This window comes from Sinocyclocheilus anshuiensis, unplaced genomic scaffold (assembly GCF_001515605.1).
Source record: "Sinocyclocheilus anshuiensis isolate Anshui unplaced genomic scaffold, SAMN03320099.WGS_v1.1 scaffold1240, whole genome shotgun sequence".
Lineage (NCBI taxonomy): Eukaryota > Metazoa > Chordata > Actinopteri > Cypriniformes > Cyprinidae > Sinocyclocheilus > Sinocyclocheilus anshuiensis.
Genome location: NW_015542555.1, coordinates 313253 through 324356, shown reverse-complemented (window position 1 = coordinate 324356; position 11104 = coordinate 313253). Strand labels below are relative to the sequence as shown.

At 35.4% G+C, this 11104-nt stretch overlaps 1 long non-coding RNA gene across 1 annotated transcript in view; it reads right to left on the bottom strand.

The window, feature by feature from the left end:
• Positions 1–488: 488 nt before the first annotated feature.
• LOC107694329 (uncharacterized) overlaps positions 489–11104 on the bottom strand; it is a 49504-nt gene continuing 38888 nt past the window's right edge. The window contains exons 3-5 of the long non-coding RNA XR_001634853.1: positions 5354–5503; positions 2767–3031; positions 489–1379 (exon numbers count right to left, since the gene is read on the bottom strand). This is a non-coding gene — a long non-coding RNA (uncharacterized LOC107694329). The remainder of the gene's footprint in view (positions 1380–2766; positions 3032–5353; positions 5504–11104) is intronic.

The window sequence follows — 11104 nt, the reverse complement described above, 5'->3', positions numbered from 1 at the left end:
GTAGTGCATTTTATGGATGGATACAGCAATGGATTTGTTTTACTTTAACTTAACTTTAACTTAAAATATTTCAACATTGTCTTGACATAAAGAGAAATAAAATTCTGCACAAGTGAGGTAATACAATAAAAACACTATTAAAAGAATAATGTGGACCTCATAGCTCACATAATTTGGTCATGGAAGAATGTGGAGAAATGTTTGAACTTGAAATTGAATGTTTGATCTTGATATTTAAATTTCTGAAATGTATTTCCAGCCTAGGCACAGTGTATCTGAGCACAATGTGAGACACTGAGATCTCTTATGAATGTAGTATTATTGTAAAAATCTGGACATTTGGAATTTTGACCTTCATAAACACTTTAAAGCCAATTAAGTTAGACAACTAAAATGGTCAATTATCTGCTAATGAAAAACATTGAATTTTTAATGCATCAGTAGGAACCATGAGTGTCAATCTATACCTCCAAATAGTTCTCACAAACACTGATGAAAGCAAAGGCCAGGGTGTCAATAAAGCAAGAGAAGTGGACTGTCAGTAGTCAGTACAGCATGGCATGCAAAGCTAATTGGAACCAACCAAATTACGCTCTAGTAGTGCCACGTACATGATGATCCATCACCTGTGCTCTCACAAACGCAACACACACTTTCTAATTGTCATGAGCTTGGAACTCTTTAACACCCTGTCAGAGATATTCCTCTATTTGTCTAGGTCATTAGCAAACAAGTGGTTTCATATACCGCTAAAGAATGGCAAACAATGTGGTCTAATTAACATTGTGGTCCTGTGTGGGTGGAAGCAAAAGTTAATTTAGAAACAGATTGTGTCCGTTTGCAATATTTCTGGAAATTTAGTTTGTTGAGGGTAGAATTCAAAGAATGCTTCATCTAAAAGTTAGTATTGTGTCATTGTTCACCCATGCCATTCCAAACCGTACTTTCGTAAATAAGGGTAAATAAAGGATGACACAGTTTTCATTTTTAGGTGAGCTTTCTCTTTAACCTCTAGATGTCCTGCCCATGTCTAAATAACAGGAAAGGCCCACAGGACCACAAAAATGACTGCATTTAGTCATCAGAGGGTCAACCTCAGCAGAGACCGGCGAGAATAAAGCAACACAAAGTGAGAGCGAATGAGAAAAAGAGCGCTCAAGATCAGCCTTAGGTTACAGGAAGAGAGCCAGAATAACACGTCTTCCTGCAGGTTTTATATATAGGCCGTAGAATCCAAGGCTTTCCTTTGATGTCACAGGGAAGCAGATGGAGAGATATGTCCACGGTTTCCCGCTTTAGCCCAAAGGTATCATTCAGAACCAGAACACGGCTATCCTCCACACTCGGCCATCAGTTATATGGGGTTCCCACGCTGAAGGCTTTGAGAGATAAAAGATGGAAATACATAAAACAAACCACAATAAATACAGGAAAGACAAAAATCCCACTCAGTCCAGATGTGCAGAAATTTGTTTTCCTGCAACTGCATATAAATCTCAAGTAACTATTGTCAATTAGAAACGCTGTCATTTTTAGCATGCTAATAGGGCTATACTTTGTTCACACACCCATGAGAATAGCCTTCACAAACTGAAGTCTAATGTAGAAAAAAGACATTTTCTAAAATGATTAGTCAGTCTTAAAGGGATAGTTCTCCCAAAAAAAAGAAGATAGTGAGTAAATGATGACAATTCTTGCTTTCTGGGTGAACTTTGATGATGTTCTGTATAAAAGTGCAACTTCTCCCAAAAAAAAGAAGATAGTGAGTAAATGATGACAATTCTTGTTTTCTGGGTGAACTTTGATGATGTTCTGTATAAAAGTGCAACTTTTTTTTTTGTTTAACAGTTTATGTATTTATAACTTTAATAACAATATATTATTGACTGTATATTAACGCTGAAAAAAAAATATATATAATTAACATAAAAAAACACTCATAGCGCTGAAAAAAAAAATCTGACAGTTTATCTCTACATCCAAAACCACATACCTTAAGTACTTCAATTTAGATTTGAATTAGATAATTAGATTTGAATAAGAACTTACTTCTTGGCCATTAGTGTTATATATAGAGTGACTGTGTGTAGTATGAATGTAATCCGGATGTATTACATTCGTCATGTGGCTTTCGGTGTCAGTTGCGTCACTTCCCTGCTATTCACACCTACTCTCCTGTGGCCTTATGGGATAGTAAAGTGTCCACCAGATGCACACTTCACAATCTCATTGGACACAGTACATTTTCACTCACTATTTATGAATACTAAGAATTTGGACATACCATTCATTTCACAACCTGGTCTTGTCTACTGTGGAATTATACATATTCAGACAGTCTTTGGTTGAATCAATTGATTAATTCATTGGACTAATTTAGGCATAACAGTTATTAGAAAAGTGAATAGAAAGGTGAATTCGGAGGCAACTCTCACAGACATCAGTTACTACTAGTACATTGACCCCCTGTGAGAAGTTACATTTAAAATAATTCCCCTTAAAACCTAGCTGTTAAAAATATGTAAGCTAAATTTGTTAGATGACTAGTCAACCATCCTGATCCCATCCCTAAAAATTTGCTTGTTCACAGCCCAGAGTGGTGGCGCAAATAAGCATCTCTCGACTGCAAAGTCATCTGACTGTTTTCAAACCTCATTTAAACATGACAGCCTCTCTGATGGAAAACATGACTGGAGAGCTTAAAGCGGACCAATTAAACACCTAACAGCATCCCACTAAACAAAGGGGATTTTCAGATTAGCAAACCTGGTTAAGCCACTTCAGACTCTGTTTATTTCCCCACATTGGCGGCTCTTCCAGCTCAACTTCTGATGAAGCACAAACCGCCCCCCTCGTTCCCACTCCTCCTCTCTTCTCACATTCCTCACCCCTCGCTCCTCTCCACATCCTCTGTCCGACGTGCTGAAGAGGAGGAACTGAGAATTAGGAATGGCGTAGGGATGTTTGTCTGAATACGTCCTGTACAATTCTACTCCTGTGTCATCGGAGCTCATTGGGATTCCATAGTGCTCTAAAGTGGATAAAAGGATTTGTCAAAAGAGCCACTCCGGACACTCAAAAGGTTGTGGATTTTGTGATATTTTTTAATTCTTGTATTGCACTCTACTTCCAGTCAGAACCTAATGAAGCTGATGTTTATCAGAACTTCAATTAAAAAAAAAACATCACGCAGCCAAGTATTAATTGGCACAAGGACTACCAACCAACCAGTATAACTCTATTAGCGCTAATGTTCCTGCTCAGGAGTAGATAAAGCAGACTTGACTTAGCAGCCACTAAGCTGCACTCCCAGTTCTCCTTGTATAATGAGTGGAACATCTGTTGACAGACTAATACAATTAAAGGAAGATCTCTTAATCACCATGCCACACTACACCTAATCCTGCCTAACGCTGAGGTCATTCTCCCAGACAGTCCACTCCATTAGTGCAACACGCAAACTGACATCAGTGCTTTAACATGGACATAGACATAGTAACAGACATTTACTGCTACCTCCTTTGAGCAGCCTTAAAGATATGAGGGTCAATAAGTATGAGTGACCACAAAAAAGGGTAACAATCTCTTATGCAAAACACAAACATGTTTCAATTGAATTTATCATGTAGTGTTACCATCAAGTAAAAAGTAACAAGATATTTTCCTTTCATCTTGAATATGTGTCAATGTGCACATTTTAATCATCATTTTTTTTTAGACGCTTTTAGATTATTTCATAGTATTCCATAGTAGCATTTAAAATTATTAATTTATGTGTGTAAATTAAAAATGGCAATCATGACTTATGAATTCATAAATATTACATTTTTGGGGAGGCACACTGCATCAGTGTTGTTACTGTTAACAAAGTAAAACTATTAAAAATAATTTTTGTTAATTCAAATAAAGCTGAAATAAAATACAGTATTAATATCTGATGTTGTCATGGCAACACTGAAGGACTAAATTTACTAAAACTAAAATAAAATAAAAAAAATGCTAAATCGAAATATTTAAAATAAAAATAACCAAAGCACAAAACAAAATTGCTAATATTAAAATTAAAATGGCAGTTAAATTTAAGAATCAAAACTACTTCAAAATATTAATAAATACTATAGAAGTATACAAATAATACTAAAATAACACTGCACCAAATGCTGTGAAGTCATGAAAAGGTCAAAACATTGTCTAATACTTGGTGGCCTTGAAACACAAGATACATTTCCATCTACATAATTCTAAGCATATTTTGGGATATTGCATTGAAATTTAATGCAATTCATAAAAAAATAAAAAAATAAAAATAGTGCTGTCAAACGATTAATCGTGATTAATCGCATCCAAAATAAAAGTTTTTGTTTACATAATATATGTGTGTATACTATGTATATCTATTATATTTATATATATATATATATATATATATATATATATAAAAAAATACAAATATGCATGCATATATTTAATAAAAAATATGTTATGTTTATATATTAAATATATTTATATATAATATAAAATATATGAATATATAAATGTATAAACGTAAATATTTTCAAAATATATACTGTATTTATACATAATAAATATACACAGTACACATATTTAATGTAAACAAAAACTTTTATCTTGGATGCAAGATGCGATTAATCGCGATTAATCATTTGACAGCACTAAAAAAAAAACGCTGGATGGAAATGACAAGATGTGCATAAAATCTCTCAACTGAGGCAGATATTTTTTTATACAACAAGACGACATGAGAATAAACTATGGAAACAGATTTATCAAACAAACTTCTTGATGTGCAAATACAAATCTTTCTTGAAGAGCATCATGTTATTGAAACTTCTGTCTAGTGTTAAAACTGCTTGCTAGTCCTAAATCAATATTTGCAACTTTTTTTTTTTTTTCAGATAACTAAATAGATGCCTCAGCTGTTTGTAATTATGTTTAGTTACCTAGGGAATAAGGAGAAGGCCTTCATTACATCATATTCCAAGTAGCAAAAAGTGTTTTCAGATGCCTGTATAAATTTCACGAGGAAATAAAACCGAAAGCCAAAACCGAGTCCCAACTTTTCACATTAGAACGAGTGACTCTTCTGTGACCTGCCATACAAGACTAAGTCATTTGATAGAAACTCAACACCCAATAAATCTGGCGCGGTGAAACACATACAAGTGGCCTTTTCACTTCGCATGAATCTGTTACAACATCATGCCTGACAACCTCTACTGAGTGAATACCTAAGATAATGTGGACATAAATATGAAAATGCTTTGGAAATATGCACGGGAAGATGTATAAGTGAGTTGAATAGCGGTTTAAAAGGAAGTGGTGAGGTTCTGACCTGATACTGAGAGACGCTGAGCTGGTTAAACCGAGAGTCTGAAGAGAGGTCAGGTAAAGTCAAGGTTCAGGAGGTCAGGGAAACGTTGGAGAGCTGAACTGTGAGTGATGTGGTAATGCTTCCTTGATGCACTTTGCCGCTGAACTCCAACTGTAATTAAGAACAACGCATTGCTCACAGATGTTTCACAGAAGTCAACACCTTAAAGAAAGCCCTGAGAGAGTTTGAAGGGGAAGGACAGAGAGATTTTTGTTTCAAGTGGATTTCAGAGAGTGTTTGTGCAGAGCAAAATCAATACTGCAGTCAGCAGAAAAGTCACTAAAAATCACAGGACCAGAGACAGCATTTTTATGGATGTTCTCCCTCTCTCTCCTGGGGCCAATGAGTATAAGGCTAAGCTATACAAAGACAATCTCAGTGGGCCCCCTCAATTACAGGGCCCTGGAATCCATTCTTGGTTGTACCCTCCTGACAACGGTCCTGGATGTGTTACTAAAAAATAAACAACTAATCTTTCCACTGTAAGTGAGAAGCTGAATTGATGCATTGAATATGTCATTCTCTCATAATTTTGTACTTTTTGTAAGCTGCACTGTTTAAAACATTTAATTTGTTTTGTTATACTTAAATATTTGAGTGAATTTAAGTAAATGAAAGAGTTATAATTTTTAGCCTAGACTGACTGGTGGTAGCACAGGTAAATAGTATTCAAGTGAGTGCTGTGAAGGAACATTGCACTGTTTGGATCTACTAAACAAATATGCCCGAACGAGTCGCTGTTTTTAGTGAAAACAAGACACTAGCACAACTCATCTCATTTATGAACAAAGGGAATGAACAAAATTGACTCGCTCAAAACACACAAAAAGAAACTCTTCGCTTCCTACTGGTGTAAAAATGTAGCCTGCAGAAAGGGACACTGAAAGAATCAGTAAAAACAATTATTTTGGTTAACAGCAAAAAGATTCGGTCATAAATCTGTTAAATCAATCAATCAGTGTTACCTGACAATGATGTAACCTGCAGAAATGGATAATGAATGAATTCAGTCAAGGAATAAGTCGCTTTGGATAAAAGTGTCTGCAAAACGATTAAATATAAATGTAAATAAATCTGAGGAAATCTTTTTGTTGAACAGTCGCTGTCGGTGAGGCGAATAAATTAACACTAACATGTAAGACTTTATCTGACTTGTATATTCAAAATATATTATTCATTTAATACTTTAAAACTTATTCCGGATGTGAATCTGTTACAAGCTGTCAAGTCAAGTCTGCTTTATTGTCAATTCTTCCACATGTACAGCACATACACACAGAGAATTGAAATTGCGTTACTCTCAGACCCTTGGTGCATACAGATAACACTAACAGTAGAACATAAATACAGATATACAGATTAAATATAAAATACAACTATACAAATATACAAATAAGGTAAAATGTAAAAAAATATAAAAATATATATATAAAGCAGTACAAGGCACATGGCAGATAGAGTGCAAACCAGTGACTTTTATAATGACCAAACGATATTTTCTATCCCCTAACCCTAAACCTACCCCTTACAGAAAATCTGTTTGCAATGTTACACAGATAAACATCATTTCATATTTTTTTTTTTACTATTTTTTCCACCCTGTGGGGACAGTTTTACTATCCTTGTGGGGATATTTGGTCCCCACAATGTAGCATAAACAAGTACACACACACACACACACACACACACACACACACACACACACACACACACACACACACACACACACACACACACACACACACACACACACACACACACACACACACACACACACACACACACACACACACACACACACACACACACACACACACACACACACACACACACACACACACACACACACACACACACACACACACACACACACACACACACACACACACACACACACACACACACAGAGACACTCTTTGCTACAAAAAATGTGGCCTTTCTGAAGAATCAGTGAACGAATCAGTGTAAATAATTTTGGAGAACAGAAATATTCTGCCATGAATCTGTTACAAATCATTAAATGAATGATTCAGTGACTCTAAAAAAATTTTAAAAACCCTGCAGAAATGGCCCAATTAATAAAATGGTCACTAATATGTAACACTTTATTTGTGAAATCAAATCATCTAATCAAATCTTTTGACTTGTATATTCAAAAATATATGATCCATTCAATAATCTAAAAACCTATTCCAGACTCGAATCTGTTGTTGAATGAATGATTTGGTGGCTTGTAAAAAAAAAAACAAAAAAAAACCACACACACTCATTGCTACCAATTGACAATGATGTAACCTGCAGAAATGGCCACTGAATTAATGAATCTTACAACTTTTTTTGGTTCAGACTCAAATGATTTAAGTCACTGAGGTAAATCAAAAATCATCACCACTAATGTACAACATTATATCTGTGAACTTGCATTTAAACACATTATCCTGTTAATACTACCCTAAAATACTTCCAAAACTAGTTTAAAAGACTGTCTGTCAGGATTAGATTTGGAAGGAACTATTAATGTTTTGTCCCATCAATACAGCTTCCACAGACAATCAGCCTGCCAAGCCAATCTGCCTCCCAGGCAACTTCACCTTCTGATTTCATTCCCACAAACAGCACAGAGCGTTTAAATTCCCACATAGACTCTCCAGGATGTGCTTTAAACAGCCCACTTCTATCTAACAGTCACAAACACACACATTTTACTTCCAGCTCATGTCAAACACCCTCAGGATCCTAGTTTGGAGGATGATAATCTGTCCGCTCACACACAAACTTCCTCATTTTGATGGTGGCTCCATCCCTCTGCAAAAAGAACAAAACGAGAAGTAAACGTGCCTGGAGGGGATGACGGTTCAGCTCAGATAGCCACGAAGAGACGCTGCCTGTCTCCATGCATTCAGTGGACGCCCTCAGTAAACAGCGTTCTTGCTTTCTCTGCCACATATCAAAAGCCAAATATCAAGGCAATTGACCTTGTTAATACATCACTGCTTCTGTCTAACCCTCTCTAAAAGGCTGTTGAGCTATTGCTTCAGCCTGACTGACTTTCTATAGTCACTGTGTGCTGTCCGGATTTCACACATCACTGATTTGTTGCTCTATTGATGGCAACACTGAGTCATACCCCATTGAGAGCTGATCATGTCTATGAAAGTATATGCAGGAACACATTGCACACAGACAAAGGCCTGGAGAAGGTAAACACGAGAGCCCACTTGTGTGTCCTAAACACTATAACCCTAAAAGCCATCTCTTTATTCTTTAAATCTTGCAGTGAGATTGAATTGAGACTTTTGATGAAAGGGATCATTCTCATTCCTTACCCTCTTGTTCTCTCAAACATGACTTAATGATATAATTTGGTTATTGCTCTTCAAAGTAAATGTCCTCGATTGTCCTATGTATCAAATATTCCCTTTAAATACTTAGTTGCAATGCACTGAAAGTAGATCTTATCTTTTAGTGGAAATGGAATATTGAAAATGAAAACATGAAAGAAAGAAAAAACGCAGAATGGGAATTTGGTTCTCTTCATTGGCTGTTGATTGGTGGAGGCAAATATGAACATGAGCTTGCAATTGGTTGTAAGAAAGGGAGGGGCTTATGCTGAATAAATGCAAAGTCTAGCTTTTGTACTATACACCATAGAAGTTGTTTCACTGAGTGATTACGTTATGACACTGATAAAAAACAGAAAATAAAATAAAATAAACATGGTTGAATCCTTCACAATACGATCAACATGCATTAGGAAAAAAAGATAAGGTTAGTTTCCATTTCATGCTGGTTTTAGCCTTAAAAAATGTTAATAAAACTAATACATTTTCAGTAATATGAATTTAATAAATAAAAATGAAAGATAATGTATTCATTTAGAGGACATAATCCGAATCACGTTTAGAAAAAAAAGTTGAAAAAAGTACCAAAGGCCACCAATTTGTCCTTCTCCAAAAGATTAAGTTATATCATTTTGATGAAAAATTGAGGTAAATAAAATAAGATAAAATAAAATATGATATAAAATAAAAAAAATAAACATGGTTGAATCATTCACAATACAATTAATAGCATGTATTTAGAGAGAAAAAAGGTTAAATTCCATAATTTTAACATAAAAAGAAAATTGATAAATCTGACAAATTTGTAAGTAATGTGAACTTAATTAAAAATGAATGATACTTTATTCATTTAGAAGACATAACCTGAATCTTTGTATATTTCTTCTTTTATGTTCCACAGAAGAAATAAAGTAATATATGTGTTTATAACAACATAAGGGTGAGTGAATGATGACAGTGTGTTCATTTTTGGGTCAATTATTCCTTTAAGTCCCCTGCGTTTCAGATATGTCCCCAGTAACCTAACACAAGTTTCCTCTAGAGCTTCAGAAGAGATCACAACGACGTCACACTCTGTGAAAGCTTTAAACTGTTCATAATGAACTCAACAAACCCATTTCTCATTCAATTCTTCAAAGACCAGTTTATCTGAGTTTTGTGATCCAAATTAATTTCATAGCTCTATACTCCTACTGTATGCCAACAACTGTCCCATTTATTTTTATTGTTCCTGAATAGTTTCAGAAGAAACATCTGATAAAAATAATAATAATACATAACCAAGAACTCAATTAAGTTTCTCGAGCTAGAAAAGGGCAACCTCTAAGCAATAAAAAAAGTAGTGATTATCTAATTAGAGACAATAGATATTTGTATACACAGTCGCACAACTTGCTCGTAAGGTTTTATGGCTTTGTTTCTAATCGAGAGAGCAGAAGAGGCCAGATCCGTAGAGTCATGGCAGTTTATTGTGCCTTACCTCATACTGGACTCAACTAATGCGAGATTGAAGGGAAATGAGCGACTATCTCGGCACCCAGAGAGGCCACAGCTTCACATATGTGTGACGTGTTTGGTTACTGAGCGCCAAACATTAATTCAGACTCAGCGCTGGGCTGCAGAGCACATGTGCTCATGATGTCACCGCTGCGGTAATTGGAAGAGGCGCGCTATGCACTTACTGATGACTGACTGTATTTTGCGTTGTTGCAGATCAGGCAGAGAGCTGAGTTAATGTGTGCATGAGGAGGTACATCTTAAATCAGCGCTGTGACTCTACAGAGAGCTTGTGGTAGCAGTTACTGCCTCTCAGCTCAGGAAGGATTTAGGCTCCGGTCTTTAGTCTCGAAATGAAGTTCAAAAGAAACTATGATGGATGTTTAGCATTCATGTGTTTGTTCAGTCGCTCGCTGATGGCCTACCACAGAGATGTTAGAGGTTTTATAAAAGGAAAGAAAACTAACTGATCACTGATGCCTAGAAAGAGAGAGAGAGAGAGAGAGGTCAAAACAAGCTTTCTTTCTTTTTCAAAACAAAGAAAGAAAGAAAGAAAGCGAGAGAGAGAGAGAGAGAGAGACAGAAAGAAAGAAAGAAAGAAAGAAAGAAAGAAAGAAAGATTTCTTCTTTTTTGAGAATTTCATACTTTTATTACGCAAGGATATTTTTAACTAGGAATTAAACTGATCAAAAGTGACAGTGAAGACATTTACAAGTATTTTCCATTTCAAATAAATGCTGTTCTTCTTTGTATGTGTGCTGTCTATATTTATTATGTATACGTATATATATATATATATATGTGAAAAAAAAAATGTGAAGTGACATGTGGCCAAGTATGGTGACCCATACCTGTACATTCACTCCCCCCACC